General features: G+C 42.7%; 1 long non-coding RNA gene across 1 annotated transcript; it reads left to right on the top strand.

Annotated features, from left to right (window-relative positions):
• The first annotated feature begins 191 nt into the window (after positions 1–191).
• Positions 192–22,127, top strand: LOC311595123. Its single transcript, XR_014778318.1, has 3 exons — positions 192–211; positions 4,391–4,559; positions 22,009–22,127. It is a non-coding gene; the product is annotated as an uncharacterized lncRNA (long non-coding RNA).
• Positions 22,128–22,433: the final 306 nt, after the last annotated feature.

The following is a 22,433-nucleotide window of genomic DNA, read 5'->3' as shown; positions in this document are numbered from 1 at the left end:
ATCCACTTCCTAAATATGCTACCACCCCCTAAGACAGGGCCACTGGGAGGCGCAGACACAGTATGTGTACAGCACATCCCACACTCAAGCCATCACAGTAGTGTGATGAGATGAGATCAGCAGAGGGCGTGTGGCATCACCAGTTATGGGAGTTGTCCTTGTTAGAGCAGACAAGAAGCGTTAGTGGTGGACATGACAGCGGTGGCTGAAGGTGACATGATGGCCTGGGATTGGTAGCGGGAGGTGATTAAAACAAGCAAAAGGGTGACAGTCCCTAGCAGGAAGGGGGGAGGTCAGGAATGTTACAGACTGTTTTGTGACAATTGTCCTAGAGGTATTTGAGGACACAAAACTTGCCTACAGAAGGAATGATGATCGGCAACCAGCACTTACTGCAGTTTCAACAGGAACCGCTCCTACTCAGGACCACAGTCGGCAAAGGGGGCAATGACTACCCGGAGCAGAGGGGTGTCAGGGATGTCAGTCAGACACACTTCCCTAAGGTCGTCTATCTGCTGTAGCTTCATCTTCTCATCCTATCACAAATATCGCCCTGCAAATTATGTTAGCAGCTTCAGAAATAAAAACTAGTAGCCGGGCGTGGTTGTGCACACCTTTAATCCCAGCACTCGGGAGGCTGAGGCAGGTGGATCACTGTGAGTTCGAGGCCAGCCTGGTCTACAAAACAAGTCTAGGACAGCATAGGCTATACAGAGAGACCTTGTCTCCAAAAACAAACAAACAAACAAAAAACAAAGACAGAAATAAAAACTAAGAAATTATAGAAAAGATTTATTTGTTTAAGTGTGGGGTGTGTGTGTGTGTGTGTGTGTGTGTGTGTGTGTGTGTGTGTGTGTGTGCCTGTGTGTATGCATGAGCTCCTGGTGCATACCCAGTGTCTGTGTCAGGCAGAAGAGGGTGCTGGATCCCCTGGAACAGGAGTTTTAGTGCATTGTGAACACCTGTGTCGGTGCTGGGAGCCAAACCCTGGTCCTCTGCAGGAGCAGCAAGCACTCTTAATTGCTAGGCCAGCTCTTCAGCCCCTGTATTAAGGATATTTTGTAACTTAAAATTTTCTACAAGTGGAGGAAATAGATTTGCATTGTTTTAAGATGGCCCAATCTGTACTATTTTACAACAGACTAAGGATCATTCACTCTGTTTCTCCAAAGTTTATTGGGCTTTACACACACACACACACACACACACACACACACACACACACACACACACACACTTCTTTTATGTATTAGGTGCAGTATGTATCTCTATGGTCTTTAAGTGCTATTGGGAGTAGTACTTTTAAATTTCTAATTAATGCCAAGTGTTCACAGGGGCGTAGACCTCCTTGGCTGGCCTGGAACTTGGAACTTGCTCTGTAGATCAGGTTGGTCTCAAACTTGTAGCAATCCTCCGGCCTCCATATTCTAAGTGCCTGTGATTTCAGATAAATGTTACCACTTTTTTTTTACCATCCTTTAAATTCTTTCACGTTTGCAATAGCTGTTTAAAATCTCTGCTTGCTACATTATCTTTATGTCACTCGTCTGTCTGTGTGTTGAACACATGTGCAAGAGTATGTACATGTTCATGTGTGCTCATGTGTGTGGAGGTTAGAGGTCAACCCACATTGCTGTTCCCCAGGGGCATGAATTTTGAGACAGAGCTTTTCACTGGGTCTAGGAGTTTGGGGATTGGGTAGGGTGCCTAACCAGGGAGGTCTTGGGATCTGCCCACCTGCACCTCTTCAGTTGCACATAAGCCATCACATTGTACCTTTTCTATGGGTGTTCTGTGTCTTTTTTTTTTTTAATGAACAATGTTTTCCTAATTACCTGCATACCTAATAATTTTTTGGATTGCTGAAGATGAGAAGAGATGCAATAAGTGATACAAGTATTCAAAGTATATTGCACACTGTTCCTGAAGGAGTTAAAGTAACAAAGAATAAACTTGAAAATTTTAGAGATTTAAAAATGCAATTTAATTTAGTTTTGCAATTCTGGATCAGGGTCAGTAAGCCTTTCCTGTAAGCAAACAAGTTGTAAATGTTTTAAGCTCTGAACCACACAAAGTCTCTAGTGTGTCTTATTTTCCTTTCACTCTTTGACTAGTTTAACATATCATGCTCAAAGCTTTATTTATTTACCAAGGCCCTGAACGTCCAGTAGAAACTACACAGTGTGCCATTGCCTCAGAATCGCTTGAGGGTGGCAGCAGGCTGAACACTCACTGGGTCACTGTCACACCTGCTGGCAATAAGTCCTCTCACAGCCCAGAACTCCTGAACCAACCGGCAGCTAATGAGGGTCTGCTCGGTACCTAAGAGCTCTTGTTGGCAAACTAGCCTTCCTGCCCGCCCCTGAGGATCAATTTCAGTGGCAGGCTCAGTAGCTCCCAGAAGATGGGGGGAGGGGGGTCATATTAAACCCCAGCAAGGTCTGGGAAACCAGCTCACTGGGCCAGTGGCTTACCCTCTCTGATGTGAGTTTGGTCTCTTGGTCTCACTGCTGGTCCAATTGTAATCAAGACCAGTCTACGTGGCTCTGCCTGATTCCCTGTGGACCTTCTATCCACAGCAGCTTTCCATTTGGTCGGCTGCCACTCCTAGTGCAGGCTAGGAAGCTAGGAGGACAGAGGCTTACATGGTAGCTCCCAGTATTGCGATAACCATAAGCTCAATGCCTGTTCACCCTTCACTTAAAGTCACGGCCTCAAACGTGTGGCATCTGTGGGCATAATAATTCTGCCTACACTAGCTTTAAAGGTGAATTTTGCAATTTTTGAAAAGGTCCTTAGAATCACATTGCAGAATTAAAGGGTGTATTATAATTATCAATATCAATAGTAATAAAAGTTTATTAAAGGTCATTAAAATGAAAGGGGATGGCTCTAGATCCATCAGTCTGAATTGACTCCCTCCTCTTGTGTTAATTAGAAAACTCAGATAATGGTTCTATGGGGGAGTAGAGGGAAAATTTAATTACGAAAGTTTAATGGGCCACTATCTACTTCCTGCCAGATTAAAAACTGATGATTTACACAATTTTAGATACTACCATGGGCTTTTCTAACAAAACATGTTGCAGAGTGACAGCAAAGTTTACCTAGAACCTTCTATTCACTGTAAAACCCGTCCAACAAAAGCCACACTTACCTCTTTCCTTTTAAATATAAAACCAGTGTTAGCTGTGTACATTCTCTGTCTGCGAATACTTGCAACTTTAAGATGTGTAGTGATCAGGAAATACAGATTATTTTTCTATTTGCATAAATTAGAAGTACAATCAAATCCTTTGTTGTCTTGAGATGGGGGAAACGGATCCATGCTGTGGGGAGACAGGTAGATTGTGTTTCCCAGGACAGAAACTGCATCATAATGCTACCATCTCAGGCATTTCATTGACTGTACCCCTCCTGCATCCTAGGACTCCGGTCGTGCCCCTCATCCTGGGCTGCCTACCTCTAACTGAGCACCAGGCTCCCGGGAAAGCATGGCTAAAGACCAAGGGCACAGAGGAGAGGAGGGAAGGAGCTCCGTCTTCATTCTGATTTGCTATTTATGTGGTGTAGGCACAGCGTCATTGAAGGGTTGGTTTTCATTCTGTCTTGGAACTGTGGGCTGTACCCATTTCCAAACGCTCAGAAGTTCCAGCAATGTAGCTCAGCGGACAAAGACACCTGCCACCAAGCCTGAAGGTTGACACGGTGGAAGGTTCTACAGCCTGCATCTCACAGAGTCCACACCACAGCTGCCTTCCCCAGAGCCGGCACCATGGCTGCTATTCTTCTCATGTGTGGTATGTGATGAACAAGCCAGCTTGGGAGAAGGCACTTCAAGCTCTGGAAAACCATGAGATCAGCTCCTGGTTCTCTGGAAGCTTCTAAGGAACCAAAACTGAGGCGCTAAGGAGCATGCACAGCCTTAGGGGAGCAGGCAGTTCTAGTCTTTGACCACATGAGCACACTGGAAAGAGAGAGAGAAAGCTAATTTTTCTTCAGTTTTCATTCCTTAGAACCTTCCAGAGAATTTTTAAGTACAAACAAGCTCCTAAATTTCAAGTGTACCACGTGCTTTTGATCCAGACAATAGACCCCATTAGAATTTATGTAGTATTTATAAAAGCCTGTGTGAAAATGGCACATAAAATACAATTATTTGATATAGTGTTGATTGCAAGAGCCAAAGACTGCAGTAAACATAGACACTTATCATTTGGGGGCTGAGACACCAATCAGGGATCTATGCAAGAGAACAGTGTATAGACACAAGAAAGAACACAAAAAAAGTTCTTTATGTAATGGTATGAAAATGGCTCATGACATAGCAAGTGGGGAAAAATAACAACATAGGGGAAGCATGTTTATGGCCTATGATTATTTTTCTTAGGGAAGCAGAGGATGAGGAGGAGCATGTAGCCCAGCAGGCTGTTACACAAGCAGAGCAGGGCTCTGTCAGGACCGCGAGCTTCTGGGACTTCTGAAATCCCCAGAACTGAACTCTCCAGAGAGGGAAAGCCCGCATGGAGGCTCCTGACTGCCAGCTCAGCACTTGGGAGGTAAACGCATGATGGCCAGGATTTCAAGCTACAGAGCAAATTTGAGGCCAGCCTTGGCTACATGAGATCCTGTCTCAAAACAGACAAACAAACAAACAAACAAACAAGACAGAAAAATAAAGGGAAAGGCAGAAAGGAAGGTGGAAAAATTGAAAACAGGGAGGGAGTCAGAGAGGGGCTGTCAGGAGCCATGTCTTGGGCTATTGTACTGTTTGCTCTTGGATGCTTTGCCTTTTGTACACGGTAAGATTGTCACTTATTTAAAATGTTGTTATATTGCTATGAGTAATTTCTTTTTTACTACATTGATAATATCCTACAGTATGTTAAGGTAGACAATGGGTTCCATGTCAGCTTTCCTTCCACTGTGGGCTTCTCTCGCTCAGCAGGCTCCACATGGAGGAGCCAGGAGTCAAGTGGTGTCTGTCCTTGCCAGGGATCAGCAAAGCCCTACTTGTGTTCTTAGAATGTCTTTGTAAGATACACATAAATAAAAGTGAAGTGTTGTCATTCCCCAGCCCTACAGCCTTCTTTTAAACCCTGCTACTCTAGCCGTCTTGCTCTGAGGACAGGTCATTGGTCCGACTCCCCAGCCTCAGTTTTAACTGAGAGATAAGGATTTAGTCCTGTGTTCCACTCACTAGCAATGAGCAATGCTGCACCTGGCATGAACTCCATGCGGTCTTAAGTTCAATCCATGTCTGTGGGAAAATGAAGTTCCCGCAAGAAGTCTTTGCTGTCCTCTGCACACAGACAGTACAATGCAACCTACATTTGGGTCACTCACACATTCAGATGAAATGTCTGCTTTTGGTTGTGATGATTATTTTAACATCTGAAATAGTTTTTTTTCTTTGAAATAAAGAGACACTTATGCAAAGGACAAGAAGTGCCCACAGCAAAACAGACAAGCAGGAAAACTCAGTTTGCATCACTGCATTTTCTAGCATGGTTCTGACATTCCACACTGCAGAGCCTCGCATCAAGCTGGCCCAGGGTCGCCAGCCGTAGACCCTTCTGAAGCAGCGTTCTTGCCTAAAGCCACCTATCTGACATCTGGACACCGCTGTGTCACACGCACACTCTTGAACATTTCAGGGGAACATTTTAGTTCACACCAAAGTCAAATGCTAAGAAGTCAGACCTTGAGCAGGTGGGGCCATGAGACAGCCACATGTGCTCACAACCTCCCAGTCTTATTATGTCACATGTTCAGTGGGTCCAAAGACATACATGAAACAATAGAATAGTTATACCCTGAACATGCATTGAATAGAAAACATATCCAAAGCATTTTAGATGCGTAGGATAAGGGAGGAACAAACAGTGGATAGACAGTAAGGAAGATCATGCTGTAAAGGCATCACAAGGCAACATGGCCTTGCTGGCTCTTCAAGCAAATACTAAACCAGACGTGCCCTTCTCAAACTTATGTGTGTATGAGTATGCTTATGCAGTGTGTGGAGGCCAGAGGTCAATCTCATATATTCTTCTGCCATCACCACGTGTCTTAGTGGCCCAAGGCTTGCTGAGCCAGATGGTGTACCAAGGCTCAAGCACCCACTTGCCTCTGTCTCCCTGTTCTGGGACACCAAGCATGCGTCACCACACCAGGCTTTTTTTTTTTATTATCACAATATAATTACCTCGTTTCATCTTTCCTTTTTTTTTCTTCAAATCTTCCCATATACCTTTCCTTGCTCTTCTAATTCATGACTTCTTTTCCAATCAATTGTTGTCACATATGTGTGTATATGTATGCATTCCTAAATACATAAACCAACCTTTTCAGTCTCTACAATGCTACTCGTGAGTACATATATTCTCAGGGCTGACTATTTGGTATAGAATAATCAATTCATGTTGTCTTTCCCGAGGAAGACTGTGTCTTCTGCCCTCAGCCTTCCTTAGTTGCCTGTATTTCTCAGTGTAGGGTGTGGCCTCCCGAGCTTCCTCCCTCCGCCCCCGGCCCCTCCCCTCTCCTGTCCACGGTAGCATGTCCATTGTTGATGTCCTTGTTCAGCTCACATGTCCAGAGTGCTGTGGGGGAGACATGGGTGTAGTTTCCCACACGTCTAGAGACACAGTTTCACAGGAAACTCCCCAAGCCCCTGGATCTACAATCTTCCCATACTCTCATCTGCAAAGTCCCCCCAACCAACTAAGGGGCAGGCACTGCCTTGTGGATGCCTCCTCAGTTAGGACTGAGCTCCAGAGCTCTGCATTTTGACTGGATGTGGTTTTCTCTAGTGGTCTCCATTTTGCAAAAATAAGTTTTCTTGATGGGTTTAAGGACAAACACTTGGGATGCATTCATGGATTAAGCTGGTTTAGCAAAGGGGCATACACCAGGCCTTCTACTACCTGGATTTGAACTCATGTCCTCAGGTTTGTGTGACAGCCACTTTATTGACTGAAACATGCCCCAGAATCCAGGTTGCTCATTTTACCAATGTTTAGTCATCAACAAGATTCATCTAGACTGGACCCTTCTGACCCCAGCTTTTCTCAAAAATTTCAAACCCACTTCACCTTAACCTCTACAAATCAAAATCCCTTTCCTACTCCCAGAACACTTCTTTGGCAATATTTCACATGTACATATACATGCAGATACACACTCAAACATGTATGTACACACACAGAGTCATACATACAGCAATGTGGGAAGTACAAGTTTGAGTTTGAGTTTAGTGTGCGCAAAGAAAAATATGAGATAACTAGAACAAGCATTATTTGGTCCAATCCATATGAATCCATATGTAGCAATTTGGGGGCTGTTTTGTTCTTTTTGCAATGTCTAATCTTTCTTTTCTTTTTATCGTTTTGTGTGTGCTTGTACATGGTGTGCATTTATGTGTGTGTGTGTGTGTGTGTACCTGTACATAGATACCCATGCACACAAGTGTGTATCTGCATACACATGTGTACCTGGGTGCACATATGAGTGTGTGTGTGTGTGTGTGTGTGTGTGTGTGTTCAGGGGTTGCATATGCCATGGCATGCTGTGCATGTGGACAATCTTGTGCAGCTCTTTCTCCCCTTCCACCTTTCCCTGGAACTCAAGGATGGAGTGCAGGCTTCAGGCTAGTTCGGCAAGCACTGTTAACCACTGAGCCATTTGCCAGCCCCCATCCGACACCTATGTTAGTTCCTGAATGCATTCTGGCTCAGTCTATGTACCTGCTTCTCACGCTTAGGAGGAATTGAAGGCCGCACCTCCATCACATTTGGAATGGACCTTGCTGTCATCACATGATCAGTGTTTGCTTTGACTGGCAGTTTTGGGTTGTTAAAAAAAAAGTGACTGGGATGTACTTTGATTTGATGGTATAAACAGCATCCTTTCCTCTCTGACATCATTTGATTTTTCTAGTTATCCTTTGAGCACCATTTCCATGTGCTCTCGACCCTCTGTGATGCCTGCAGCTGCAAGCTCTCCAGGCAATTCCTCAAGCTGGGCACTTGTTTTTGGACTTTAGTTAAGACGAAGATTGGCACGTAATTATCAATGACAAGAAAAGAATGGACTGTGATTTCAGAATAATTTTCTTGAAGTTATTGAATGATTTTCATCAAGAAAATTTCCCAACTGCGGGACCTATAGTAAACATGTTATGGTAACCAATGACAACCAAAGCAAAACTTGAGACATTAGGATATGCCCCTTGTGCCTGCCTTCCCAGCTGTTTTTCTCTCAGTTCCCACCACCTCCAACTGTATGCTATACTCTTGTCTGGAAAATAGCTTTAAAAATATCTCTACATGAAAAACATCAAGCTTTAAAGGTCATGAGTATTTTCATGTGGACAGAAAAGATTTTGCTTAAAAGTTTTTTTAAATTTTTTTCTCCTTTATTAATTTATTCTTGTTACATCTCAATGGTTATCCCATCCCTTGTATCCTCCCATTCTTCCCTCCCTCCCATTTTCCCCTTATTCCCCTCCCCTATGACTGTTCCTGAGGGGGATTACCTCCCCCTGTATATGTTCATAGGGTATCAAGTCTCTTCTTGGTAACCTGCTGTCCTTCCTCTGAGTGCCACCAGGTCTCCCCCTCCAGGGGACATGGTCAAAGGTGAGGCACCAGAGTATGTGAGAAAGTAATATCCCACTCTCCACTCTACTGTGGAGAGTGTTCTGTCCATTGTCTAGATCTGGGTAGGGGTTTAAGTTTACCGCCTGTATTGTCCTTGGCTGGTCCCTTAGTTTGAGCGGGACCCCTGTGCCCAAATCTGCCTATCATAATGTTCTACTTGTAGGCTTCTAGGACCCTCTGGATCCTTCTACTTTGCCATTCTCCCATGATTCTCTCATCTATAGTCCCACTAGAATGTCCTGGTGGCTGGAGAGACAGCCGTGGGTGCTGGGAACCGAACTCTTATATTTATGGTTGTGAGCCTAGCCTTTAACGGCTGAGCCATCTCTCCAGCCCTTGCTTAAAAGTTTTAAAGGAATGATTTTGAACTTGAAGCTCTGTGTGTGAATCAAAGTCTTTGTTGGACAAATGAAACAATGTGGTCCCGGAAAAGCAGACTAGGGTCTCTCTCAGGCTTGGCCATTGTTGTTTTTGTTTTGAGACAGGTTGTAGACTGTAGCTCAGGGTGACTTCGAACTTGAGGACATCCTCTTGCTGCAGCTTCTCAGGTTTGTGCCTATCACATGGCTGGCTCATCACGTTACAGATGGCTGGTGCAGGTGGAGAGGCAACTTGTGTCCTTCCCTCAGAATGTCTGTGTTGAAACCCTAGCCCCATTCCAATGCTAGTTAGACTTTAGACCTTCTACAGATAATTAGTGAAGGATGGCAAAGCCCCCACAGATAATATTGGTGTGTTCTTATGAAAAAATGCCAGATGCTAACTAGCTCTTTCCCTGTATCCCGGGGACCTGGCAGTTTGTAACTTGGAAGACAGCCAGGCCGGCACCCTCACCACAGACTTCAAACCTCTAGAACTGTTGTTGATAAACCACCCTGCCTATGGCATTTTGTTTCAGCAGCCTAGACGAAATAAAATATTTGGGTCTATGACTATCTCAGGAACCAGGGATGCATCATAATTGAACTGACAGTGGTTTTCCTTATCAGAGTTCATAAGATAATGGCTAATGGTGCATCCAAAAAGCACACGTGACATTTCAGAATCACCAAAAGATGTTGAATGTGATATTTATTAATTTATACATACACGTGTCCAGTCCTCCTTCACATCCCTGTCTGCCCCATGGACAGTAGGTCATGTATCCGTTAGATTTAATGGTTCACCGCAGATGGCCTGAGGACTCTAGTGTGGACTCTTGCAAGAAAGAGGGATTAAGATTTTTAGACAAAAAAGTTTTTATTCAAATAGATGATTTCAAGCATTGGCTTTAACATTTTATTTATCTTTCACGAGTTATACAAATGCCATTGAATTTTTTTCTGGGAAAGCAATTTCATATCTAACAAATATTTAACGATGAGAAACACACTAGTTTCCATATGCACCAAGATTGTGATAACTGCTTCACGTACAGTAAATTGCTTAATTCTCGTGCCTCTCAGGCCCCTGTAACCATCACTCTGTGAAACAACAGGGTCTGTAGTAAACCTCAAGAATCTATAAAAATAGTCTAATGGGTAGTAGGTGGGAGTGTTAAGATGCTATGAGTTTTGCAGAAAAAAGATACATTCAGAATTCTCACACTAAAAAGAAAAGAGGCAACACCTGGAATTAAAAGTTAGTTCAATGGATTTCTCAACAGATGGGAGAACACAGACAAAAGAGAAATCACCTGAACAGAAAATAAGCCAAGAGAAATGATCAGAGCCCCCTGGGAGCTGCAACAGAGTACCAGGGCGTTAAGATGTGTTAACAAGGGGGCTCAGATGGCTCAGTGGGCAAAGGCCCTTACAGCCAAGCCTGGCAATCTGAGTTCTATCTTCAGGATCCACATGGTTAAAAGAGAGAATCAATTCCTGAAAATTATCCCCTGAACTTCAAAAATACACTGTGGAGAGCACACACACACACACACACACACACACACACACAGAGAGAGAGAGAGAGAGAGAGAGAGAGAGAGAGAGAGAGAGAGAGAGAGAGAGAGAGAGAGACAGACAGACAGACAGACAGACAGACAGACACAGACACAGAGAGAGAGAGACAGACAGACAGACACACACACATACAGACACAAACACACATACAAAATTGCATTTATATAGTTTTCTATAAGGATAAACCTCCAATTAGACTTTATATGTATTTTGTATATTTGTTTGTTTAATATATAAAAATATATGCTTCATGTGTGTGGAATTTATTCAGCTGTTAAGAAAATATGAGATTTGCAGATAAATGGATGGAGATGTAAACAGTCATCTTGACTGAGATAACCCAGACCCTCAAAAACCCAACATTGAATGTTTGCTCTTATGTGTATATATTAATTTTTAAGTTTTAAATATGCATGTTTTAATTAGAATAACCACAGAGGTTAGGTGGCCAGTGAAGGATGAAGAGAGAAGGGTATCTCCTGAGGAAACTGAGTAAGAGAGTTAAGTGGGGAGAGGTTTGGAGACCAGAGTAAAAAGGAAATATGAGGAAACTGACGCTAAAGACCTTTGAAAATCCATATGGAAATCTACTACTATAGAAATTTTCTAAAATGTGCATACATAAGAAAATAATTCAAATGGAGTCACCATATAAAGCAGGAGACAATGTCCAAGTAGGCGTCTCATGCTGCCAAGTAAAAGCCCCTGTGCTGGGGATGGGTTGCATCTTGTTGAGTAATTGGCCAAAAGAGGCCCATAGAGTCCCCCAAACATCACAGGCTATTGCTAGAGCTACTGTTTGCCCTCCATAACCTGATGGTAAGGTCCTGCTGCTGAGGACACCACTTACTTATTTGTCATCAAACATAGCCAACTAGAAGATCCAGCCTCTACTGACTGGACTTCATGGTGCCAGAAGGCACTTCACACTCTACCCTACAGAATAAAAGTAATCATTGGTATCGCTCTGTGTACTGCAGCAGTGGCCTGACTCCAAAATAAGAGGATGTGATAGTGGCACAAGTGTTATGGGATTGGCCAACCACTTTCTGATTGGATTTAAGGCTCATTTCATGAAATGGAACTCATTCCTGACACTGATAAAGTGGCCAAGAATCTGTATTAGTTAGTCCATGGGCACCAGGAGATAAGCTACTACTATTGCTCTGGCAATAAGTCATATATATAATGAACATGGCAATGAGCTGACTCCCAGTGACATATTGTCACACTCATAGATCAAAGATGCTTCTTCTTACAGTAGATGATAATTAACATAGGGTGAGACTTTGGAACACTTAACCCTAAGTGGGGTGTTTCTATCAAAACCCTGCCCTCATGGAGAGATATATGTGGAAGAGGAAATGGAAAGATTCTAAGAGCCAGAGGTGGTGGATGACTCCCATAAAAGAGTATCTACTGGACACAACAGAAATTCGCATATCAACTTACAAAGACTGACAGCATGCACAAGATCTGCACATGTTGAAACCAGAAAAATCCCAGCACAGAAAGGGGAAAGTGAACATCGGGTGCCATCCTTAATCAATAATCTATTTGCAACTGATACCTGCTGAGTATCACCCTGGTGGGGTGACACTGAGTATAGCAACTACACTCTAGCAGAGGACACATACTCAACACAGAAGCAACTCCATGCTTTTGTCACAGTTTTGGATGTGTTTTTATACTTTATGTCTTATTGGCTTTATATTTGCTTTGTTTTTTGTTTTTTTTTATTTTTATTAGAGAAAGAGGGAGGAAGGGAGGGGGAGAGGGAGGGAGGGAGGGTGGGAAGGAGAGAGAGAGAGAGAGAGAGAGAGAGAGAGAGAGAGAGAGAGAGAGAGAGAGAGCCAGAGAGAGCCAGAGAGAGAGAGAGCCAGAGAGAGAGAGAGAAAGAGAGAGAGAGAGAAGAGAGAGAGAGAGAGAGAGAGAGAGAGAGAGAGAGAGAGAGAGAGAGAGACATGAAGTTAGGTGGAAATGATTTAGGAGGAGTTGGGGAGAGGAAAAATTATTATCAAAATATATTATATAATTTTTTTATTAAAATATTTATGTGAAAACAGAGAGTAGATGTTTCTGAGCATGAAAGCACACAGCCTTAGCCATCAGATGACCTGGTCTGTGGCGTCTATGGCTTATCTATGGCTCTTCAGGTCGAATGGAGTGAGAAGAAAAGGGGAATGAGTTTAGAAGTGGGTAAATGTAATTATGATATCAATTTTCTTTTTCATGTCAAATTCCTTAAAATTGAGTACAGTATTCACAATAAAATAGCAACATTGTGCTGTAAGGCTTGGGACAGATATAGATAATATACACAGCAAGAGTTGCATAAAATTTTGGAAGAGCATAAATGGAAACGTGGAGTTTAAGATTCCTAAGTTGCATATATTATATCTGTAGTCAGTAACATCAAGTCCAGGAAGACTACAAATAAAGATGTGAATTAAAATCTCCAGAGAACTCAATACTACATAAAACAATGGAGTGGATAGAACAGAATACTAAAATGTTATGTCATGATTAACATAAAATGACTCAAAAAGAAGTAATACATACAATACAGTCAATAACAAGGAAGTAAAAATATTAAATCACATATACTTATGTTATTACACTCTAGCTCTAGGATGGAATCTACCAGACAATAAAATAAGACTGATCTATTTCCTCTATAATAAAATAAGACTGACTCATCCAGACACATCTCATAAATTAGGACACAAACAACCTGAAGGCAAAGGGATAGGAAACGTTGTAGTGCAAAGCCATCCTCGGAGATGGTGTCATGGCTCAACCCCGCCCCCAGAAGACAGAAGTCTCCAGTGTGTGTGAGCCTAATGACAAACCTTCACAAGACAGTGACCCGGAAGGACAAGAGTCACAGCAGAGTTGAGAATTTCAGTGTCTTTCTCAGTGACTAATAGAGTGAACTCACCACAAAAATACAGATTGAAGCAATATTCTCATTTGGTCCATCTAGGTCATCTTCATATATAGCTATCCATTAAAGAACACGTGATTCTCAAGAGCTCATACACTGCTCCCATAGTTATTAGGGCCATGACACATGGAAAGTAATGCCAACTATTACACACGTACACTTACTAATTAAGCATTGCTAATAAATACCAGGAAAACCTTCCAAAATTCAGACCTAGATAACAAATACCTCTAAGCAAGTTATGGCTCACAAAAGAAATAACAAGGGAAATTAGAAAAGGGTTTTTGCCAAATGATATTGTCAAAATTAGAAAATCCTGAGAAGTGTTCAGAGAGTTTCTGTGTTAAAACACTGATATTGGGACAAAGTTCTAAAACCACGATCCAAGCTAGCCCTCTAAGATGAAAGGAAAAAAAAAAAAGACATGGAAATTCAACGAAAGTAACTAGAAGAGAAATCATAAAGCTAAAAGTGAAAATCAACAAAATGTAAAATAAGGGGGAAAATCAAGGAATTTGAAGTTGATATTTTTTATTCAGTGAGCAAGGCTTCAGCCAAGGTGTGGAAGAAAAAGGGGACCGAGCATATAATGCTGTCTAAAGTTAAAGATAGTTTACCACTACGGACCCTACAGATCTGTTTATTTTTATGTCTTCGCGGTCCTGTAGGAGGTAATACGCGCGTTCCCACGTCTATGCTGACTTACATCTGATGAAACACAAAACGTTACTCCAGCATGTCAGCATTTCTTCGTCTTTCTACATATTATGTGATAACTATCAACGTGCATACATTATAATTATATATAAGTTTATGCGACACTTTTATAATTATCTTACATGATTGCACATCTTTTAAAGATGGCAGGAAAGGGTCACAAATTTATATGTACAAATATAACGAATTGCATGTATCTGCTTTATTGTCGCATGAACACACAGTTGTCTTTATTGCAACCCCTTGTTTTTGTTTTAATGTGGATTCACATTACTGAGTGGTCTCACTCTTTGCCTGAAGAATTTCCTCTGGAGCCTCATTTTAGGAGTTCTATTTGCGGTGGCTTCTTGGGAGTTGTTTATGGGAGAATGTCTTCATCTTAGCTTTGGGAAGATAGTTTGGTTGGGTACGGGGTCCTGCAGACAGGAGTTTGGTCCCACTCTTCACAGATTGCCCTTATCAGCCCTCCAGCCTCCATTGCTCTGATGGGAAGTCAGCTGTTAACTCCTTTGTGATTTTCTTGTAGAGAGGCATTGTTTTCCTTTCACAGCCTTTAACGTGACCTCTGGTTTCCAACAATTTGTCTCTGCATTCTACAAGATTTCCCTGTATCCATTCTTCGGTTGAGGGACATCTGGGTTGCTTTCAGTTGCTGACTATTACAGATAAAGCTGCTGTGAACATAGTTGAGCAAATGCCCTTGCTGTATGGTGGAGCATCTTTTGGGTATAGCTGGGTCTTGCAGTAGCAACAATCCAGATTTTCTGAGAAAGCACCAGATTGACTTCCAAAGTAGTTGTACAAGTTTGTACTCCTTCCAGCAATGGAAGCGTGTTCCCTCTTTCTCTACACGTATATTTACACAATGGAATACTACTCAGCTATTGAAAACAAGGAAATCTTGAAGTTTGCAGGCAAATGGATGGAACTAGAAAAGATCATCCTGAGTGAGGTAACTCAGACCCAGAAAGACACACATGGTATATATACTCACTTATATGTCGATATTAACCCAACATAGATGACCTCTGAAAGACTCCACCCAGCAGGGGAACCGGACAGATTCTGGGACTCGCTGCTGGACTCTGGGTAGAGTGATGAGAGTGGTATGGAAGAATGGGGGAATGGAAGGACCCAGAGGGTTCAGGAGCCCCACAAGGAGACCATCAAGGCAGGCAGATCTGGACCGAGGGGGCTTACACAAACTGCTGCACCAACCAAGGACAATGCACGCAGTGAACCTAGACCCCTTGTTCAGATATAGCCAATGGACAGCTCATTCTCCACGGTTGTCTGGGGAGCAGGGACTACCTCTGACAAGAACTCTGGAGCCCCTGATTTGATCATGTCCCTTTGGCGGGGAAGCCCAGCAGCACACAGAGAAAGGGGAAGCAGGCTATCCTGATGAGACCTGATAGGCTGTGGTCCTAGGGTCGGGGAGATGAATATGTAGATTACCCTTCTCAATTTAATTTGGGAAGCTTATAGCCATTGGCTTTCCTTGTTCCTGATTTCTCTTTTCTAACACTTCTGTTAAACCCATGTGTCTCACAATGTTTTGCAGTTTCCCAAGGTTTGCATATTTCCCTTTTTTCTCCGTGTCTTCAGATTGCATAGTCTCTACTGATCTACAAGCTCACTGATTCTTCTGTCAATCATATATATTGTTGAGCCCTTTATCGAGATAAACTTCTCATTTAGATTAATGCAATTTTCAATTCTGTAATTCTACTGAGTTCTTGTTTTAAAGTAAACTTTTCTTTATAAAACGCATTTAAGACATCCAGTCAGCACCATGAGTTCCCACCCCCAGCTCCCCTATTATTAACCTCTCACATTAGTAAGGTGCTCTGATGATAGTAAGTAAGTCAGTGTCGACAGAAGCCAGACCTCTGGCCCTTTGCATGGTTCTGTCTTTCAGTGGAAAGCTTAACATTCTATATAATACATGACAGTGGCCATGTGTTGATTCTATCCCCCTGGTGGCTATTGCTTGCTCGGCTGCCTATGCTTCAGATGACACATTTGAAGACATCTCTAAGATCTTTTTTCCCTATAGCAGTCATTCTATGATGTTTCTGCCCTCATTTTTTTTTGGCCTGTTTTACCCATCACCTTAGGATATTACAAGTTACTGGTCAAAGTGTGCTCTTGAGTCTCCTCAGGCCATTTCTATTACATGTGGGTGTCTTGCAGACTTCTTTCACATTTGAGGAGTTTATAATATCTGCATTTAGCCAGAAGTAAACAGAAAGGTGCTTTTTTCTTGACACTGCTGATAGACTACACAGTGCTGGGCTGGGTGTGTAAACTGTCTCAGCCTTCAGAATCTAGAATGTTTTGCTCTTACTTTTAGGTTGTCTGCAGTGGCCCTTGTCGGGGGCTTATTTATGGCTCAGCCAGGGGTGCGTCAGACTTCCTACTGAAGTTCCTGGAAACCAGTAAGGTCACTGAGTTTTTTTTTCTGACAAGCTTGTATATGACGTAATCCTTTAAAATGTGCCTCATGTCTGATTGGATTGGGGAGTGTGGTCAAAACCTAAGGATATACTCATCCTTGCAGGCTGTGATTCTGGCTGGACTCTCCTTGACCATTGGGTGATCACCATCTGTCTCTGAATACTCAACTGTCTCTTGAAGCTAGAAGCCTCTTCTTAATTGTGCCTGTCAGGATATCCGTTATTTTTACATGGGCCTTGAGCATGGGGCACTATGTGCTGCTCTGTGTAAAGTCAGTCCGCTCATACAGAGCTCTGGGACTTTCCATACAAACCATCTTCTCCCCTCAATCCCCTTCCAGAACTTTAAGGTCCTTACTCTATAGTTGGGGGCGGATGACTCACTTTTTATTGTGTAATCTGTTGCTGATTCTGAGAGCAGTTGGTAACTCCTGGTCTCTAAGGCTTACTCTTGTGGCCTATAAGTGAGATGGAACAGGAGCATGAGACAGGACAGGAAAGGTGTTATCAGATCACCAATAATAGTAGGCCTGCTAAAGCTGGTACAGCAATTCAATCTAGGAGCTGAGCAGGACAAGAGAGCAGAGTTCTCTGGGCCATGTCCATCTGGTAACAGAATTTGAGCCATGGCGAAATGGCAGCCATTGCTTTCCATATGGAACCAGAGACCTGGGGTGAAAATTAAGAGAAGGTCCCAAAATGAGAGAGAATGGAACAAGATGGTGATTAGACACCTGATGCTTACTGAGATACAAAGATTTGCTTGGATTAGTGTTTCTCTGTCTGCTATACACTCTCAGTATCTCGGCATGGCTGCTTTACCCCAAAGATGTTGGCAAAGTCCTTCAAAGAACCAATCCAGAACAACTAACTACATCCACAGATGTGAAATTTCATTAATGAGCACTTTCAATGATAACTCCATGCCTATGAAATTGTTTAGACCAAGCAAAGTAAGTCCCTGAAAAACAGAGCTTATCAATCATAAGAAGACTTGGAGCCTATCTTTCCTTTGAATGATACAATTGGTACGAGATGTCTTCAAGTAGATTTGGAGAATACTTCTTATAAACATGCTTTGGGGCTGGAGAGATGCCTCAGCAGTTAGGATCACTGGCTTCTGTTACACAGGACCAGGGTTTGGTTGGCAGTACCCACATGACAGCTCATGCCTGTAGCTCCTGCTTCAGGGGATCCAACGCCCTCTTTTTGCCAGGGAGGACATTGAACCCATGTGGTGCACAGACATGGATACAGGCAGATACTCATACACATATACTTTTTTAAAAATCCAACGAGCTGCTTCATGATTTTGCCATTTCACTTCTACCGTGGCGGGCACCTTGGAACCATGGCTTTAGGCCTCTTAGTCAATAAAATTCATCACAGGATGCAAGGTCTTCATTTCTTTGTATTGTTATAAAGCTTCTGGAGGCTTCATTAGGAACGTGAAGTGAAACATATATGCTGAAAAGAGTTGTATTCTAAAATGTGCTTCTCTCTTATGAAGAAAATTTTATCTAGTAGCCTATTTCTCCTTGTGAGAAATGGAGTAGAAAATTTCCACAACTTTGTATATTTGGTTACCAACCAGCCCAAGCGCTCTCATCTCAATGACATAGATGTTTAGGCTGAAATGCTGTTGACCTTGGGTAGACTGACTGTTCTCCTTTCACAAGGGAGATATCACCTGTGAGGCTCTGACCGAGGAAAGAATCCTACAGGTTCCACAAAGCTGCGCTTGCTAAGTCTACAACCTGGATCGTTAACAATGACAAATGACAAAGCTGAAGGACAAAAGGTGTATTTGGCAGATCACTCTGGAATATGGCAATAGAATGTTCCAGTAACGCTTGGATTGGCCTTAGCCATTCCATGTGCAGAAATCTTTGATACATCAGGTGCCAAACTGTTGGCTTCCCTCTCCAAGAAGGAGTGATCTTCAAATCTGTCTGGCTCCTGAGAGCCAGTAAGGAAGCTTAAGCATGCCAGACTTTCCCTGATGTCAAGCAGCACCACCAATTCTGGTGTTTAATGTCTTTAATAGGATTATTTTCTTTTCATAAATGTCTGCCAAGACTTCCCGTATTTTATAACTGAATTTTTTTTTTACCCATTATTCCAGTCTACTGAGCCCTGTTGAAGCTCACTTCTGTGATCCAACAGAAAATTAATTTCAGCTTTATACCATCACAGAGCGGGATCAACATGTTCTTAGGCCCATCAGGCACTAGTTTCCTCGTCCGTGAAGTGGGGATAACACCAAATACAAAAATCCCCTACAAGTATCAAATGAGTTAATTTGCAGAAAATTTGAGGCAAATTCTCAGTATCTTAAGTGCCATTGCCCTTATCCTTATCCAGTAACTTATTTAAAATAAAGAGTTTAACCCCAGATTGAGTCTTACATCCCAGCCCCCAAGCAGCTATAAGTCCCCTCCATGGGCCAGTGGGCTCATCATCAAAATTATTTAGCTTGCTTGTTTATCCTGTGTCATTACTGCTGTTGGGCAACACCACACTTATACTTCTTGTGACAATGAAAATGAGAGATTTTATTCCATATATTCTGCAAATAAGGTGTGGCATGGATTCTCATGACAAAAATTAGGTAACTGAAATCTGAACATGAAATTTGCCTTCTTATTTCCTCTGTGACCATCTGACATTCTGAGTCATTAGAGACTCTTCAAGCATTCACTCTTTCTTTATTCTGCTCTAAGGAGAACTCCCTGTGTGCTCAATAATCGCCATTGTGTTAAAGGAGAAAGAACTAGGCATACGTTATTTTCTAGAAGTCTTAAGGTAGAAGGGAGTGCAGGTAGTCAACATTTTATAGAAACTGATAAGTAGATGATACAAAAGCCAAGAAGAAGGCTTGGTGACTAGATGCTAGGACTGGACTAGGACCAGACACTAGGGCTGATGATAGACACATCAGTGCTGGTACAGGGAACCAGATGGCACTTGAAGAAGCAAGCACGTGTGTCGTGGGATGCAGGGAAGAAGTAGATGTATGCTCGATGGGGTGCAAGGAGAGTCAGCGTGTGCGGGATGGGATGCAGAAGTTTGCATGTGATGGGAAGTAGACACAGTGGAGAGGCAGTTGTCAAGGTCGAGCAAGTAGCTAGTAGACCTGCACTTGTGGGAACCGCCAGTGAGAACCGAAGTCCCTTGAGGAGCATCTCCACGTGTTGGTGCTCCTTTAGGATGGTCTGCTGACTAGAACTTTGAGGTGGTGGAGTGTCGGGATATTATGGCTGGGAGCCAGGGTTATCTTAGGCTACTGTTTTAACAGTAATTTATTATCAGCCTTTGCACCTGACCTAACATCTGTTTAATTATCAGGAAAACCTTTGGAATGTTTTAACCTAGCAGTTCGCTAGCTTCCACCAGCTCTGAAGCTAAGGACGCTCTCAGATAGTACTTGAAATCTACAGCAGAGGCTTCTTCACATTGTCTGTAACCTGCCTCCCTGGTATCCTGGTCGGAGACATTGGGTATAGTCACTGATGTACTCTATGAGGGTAAAAGTTCACATTGAACTGGGAGGTGGCTCAGTGGAAAAAAACCCCTTTCTGCAAAGCCTGGTGACCTGAATTCAGTCACTATGTAAGGAGAAGACTGCCTCCTACAAGCTGCCCTCTGACCTCCACCTATTCAGTCACATGTATACACTCATGCATGTCCACACACGTGTGCAAACACACACACACACACACACACACACACACACACACAGAGAGAGAGAGAGAGAGAGAGAGAGAGAGAGAGAGAGAGAGAGAGAGAGAGAAAGAATGAGAGGTATTTTTTTTATGTAGCCACTTCTGCTATGAAACATGGCATCCAGAGCAACCTGCGAGTATATTCCCAACCCATTGTTACCTACATTTGGCTCAAAGTTAGCTGTTTTGTATTTCCTTTGAGGCAACAACTGTGTTTTATCTCAGTCTTAAGAACTGATACTAGAAAGATGGTGACAACGGGCTAGTACAAATTAACGAACAATACTGTGTGGTAGTTGAGTTGACGCCAAGTTGCTTATTAAATGAATCACTGCTCATTAAAAGACTAGAAGGAACTGGAGTCAGGCATGGAGAAGAGTCAAACAACTCTCTAGACTACCAAGACTGACTGCATACTCCTGCGGAGTATCGGTGACGGCGACTGGAGTGGCTGTTCTTTGGGAACAGGGGGTCTTTATGACAGAAATGTTGTCTCCTTCCTGGAAGGTCATGGAAAGTCACCTTGCTCCCAACATCAGTGCAGACGAGGCCCAGGACAGCCCCAGGGACTGTGATGTCACTCAACCGGCATGCTTCTGGCCAGCATGGCAATGGTTATTCCTGTCGCCCTGACAGCCACAGGGAAAATTGACCATGTCTCTCCTTTCTGTGCCAGAGCAAAAAATAAATATAACTTTCATTTCAGTTCATTTGTACACATGTGTGAGGCATTTTGTTCTCCACACATTGGGGAAACAGAAACTTGTCAAGATGATTAACTCTAGAAGTGTTATTCAGTTCAACCCACTATGTGTGTGTGTGTGTGCGCGCACACATGCTCGTGTGTGAGTGTGCATGCATGTGTGCCTCTGTGTGTACATGCATGTGCATGCATGTACTTAGATCTTTATTCTCTGAGCCATCTCCCCAGCCCCTTCAATCTATTCTTAATTCAGGCTTTTCTTCTCCTCGGTCTTCAACTTGAGCCTCAGCACTTTTTGAAACTACCAGAATAATGAAAATAAAATCTCTTTCATATATATAGATTATAACTCAGTAAATTTGATAGGTCCTTTCCACTGCAGTCGTATGACATATTCTGCTGTTTGGAGCCCATGCTTTCAGTGCCTGAGGCTGTACCGTACGTAGGGTCAAGCAGGGCCAAGAACCACTCTGACCAGTTCTTGCCAACTTAATCCCAGAATTGCTCGTTTCAAGAACCCTAGGAAGTATCCAGCTTCTTCCGTTGTTGTCACAAAATCTTAATGGTCCCTTCAAACAAAAATGTACCTCGCAGGCCTAGTAACTGACCTACTTGATTCCGGCATAGATCACAATAATTTACCAGTGTCACTTACCGGGAGTTTGATTGCCTTCCTCGCCTCCGGGTGCTAGGAGAAAAGGCCTGTGCAGCTAGCTGAAAGGGTTAAGTGGATTTTATTATAATGTGTCCCTGTTTCATTTGCTCCCTTCAGCTTCTTCACAAAATGTTAATCTAATTGTGATACTATCAGTTTGATGACAATATGACAAGACAGACAAATTTGATTTTATTCTCCACAGAGCAAAGCATATGCTGCTTGGAAGGCTTTGACAGAGAAAAGGGCATAAAACAAATGGAGTTCATGAATATACAATTTTTATGGTACACAATGGTGACATCGAGACTTCAGAGACTAGGTGGGTGAGCCTGAGACTTTACTATTGAGATTAATGGGTACGTAAAAAGGTGCCAACAGAGAGTACTACAGTTTATGTTAAAAACGTCGATGTGGATAAGAATGATTTTCTTCTCAAGATGGATGATGCGCTTAATGGCTGGGAGACATTTGGGCTCAGTAGCAGTGCCTCCAAAGTAATTTTTTGTTGTTATTGTAAATTATATAATCTTAACTGCAATTATAGCTCTGTTGCGGTAAAGGTCAAGTTAGCACTGTGGATGGTTATGAAGCAAAAATGGAAATTCGTATATGGATTCCCTTGTTGAT

This window comes from Acomys minous (assembly GCF_964271855.1).
Source record: "Acomys minous genome assembly, chromosome: 1".
Taxonomy (NCBI): domain Eukaryota; kingdom Metazoa; phylum Chordata; class Mammalia; order Rodentia; family Muridae; genus Acomys; species Acomys minous.
This window is presented reverse-complemented; position numbering and strand designations above follow the sequence as displayed.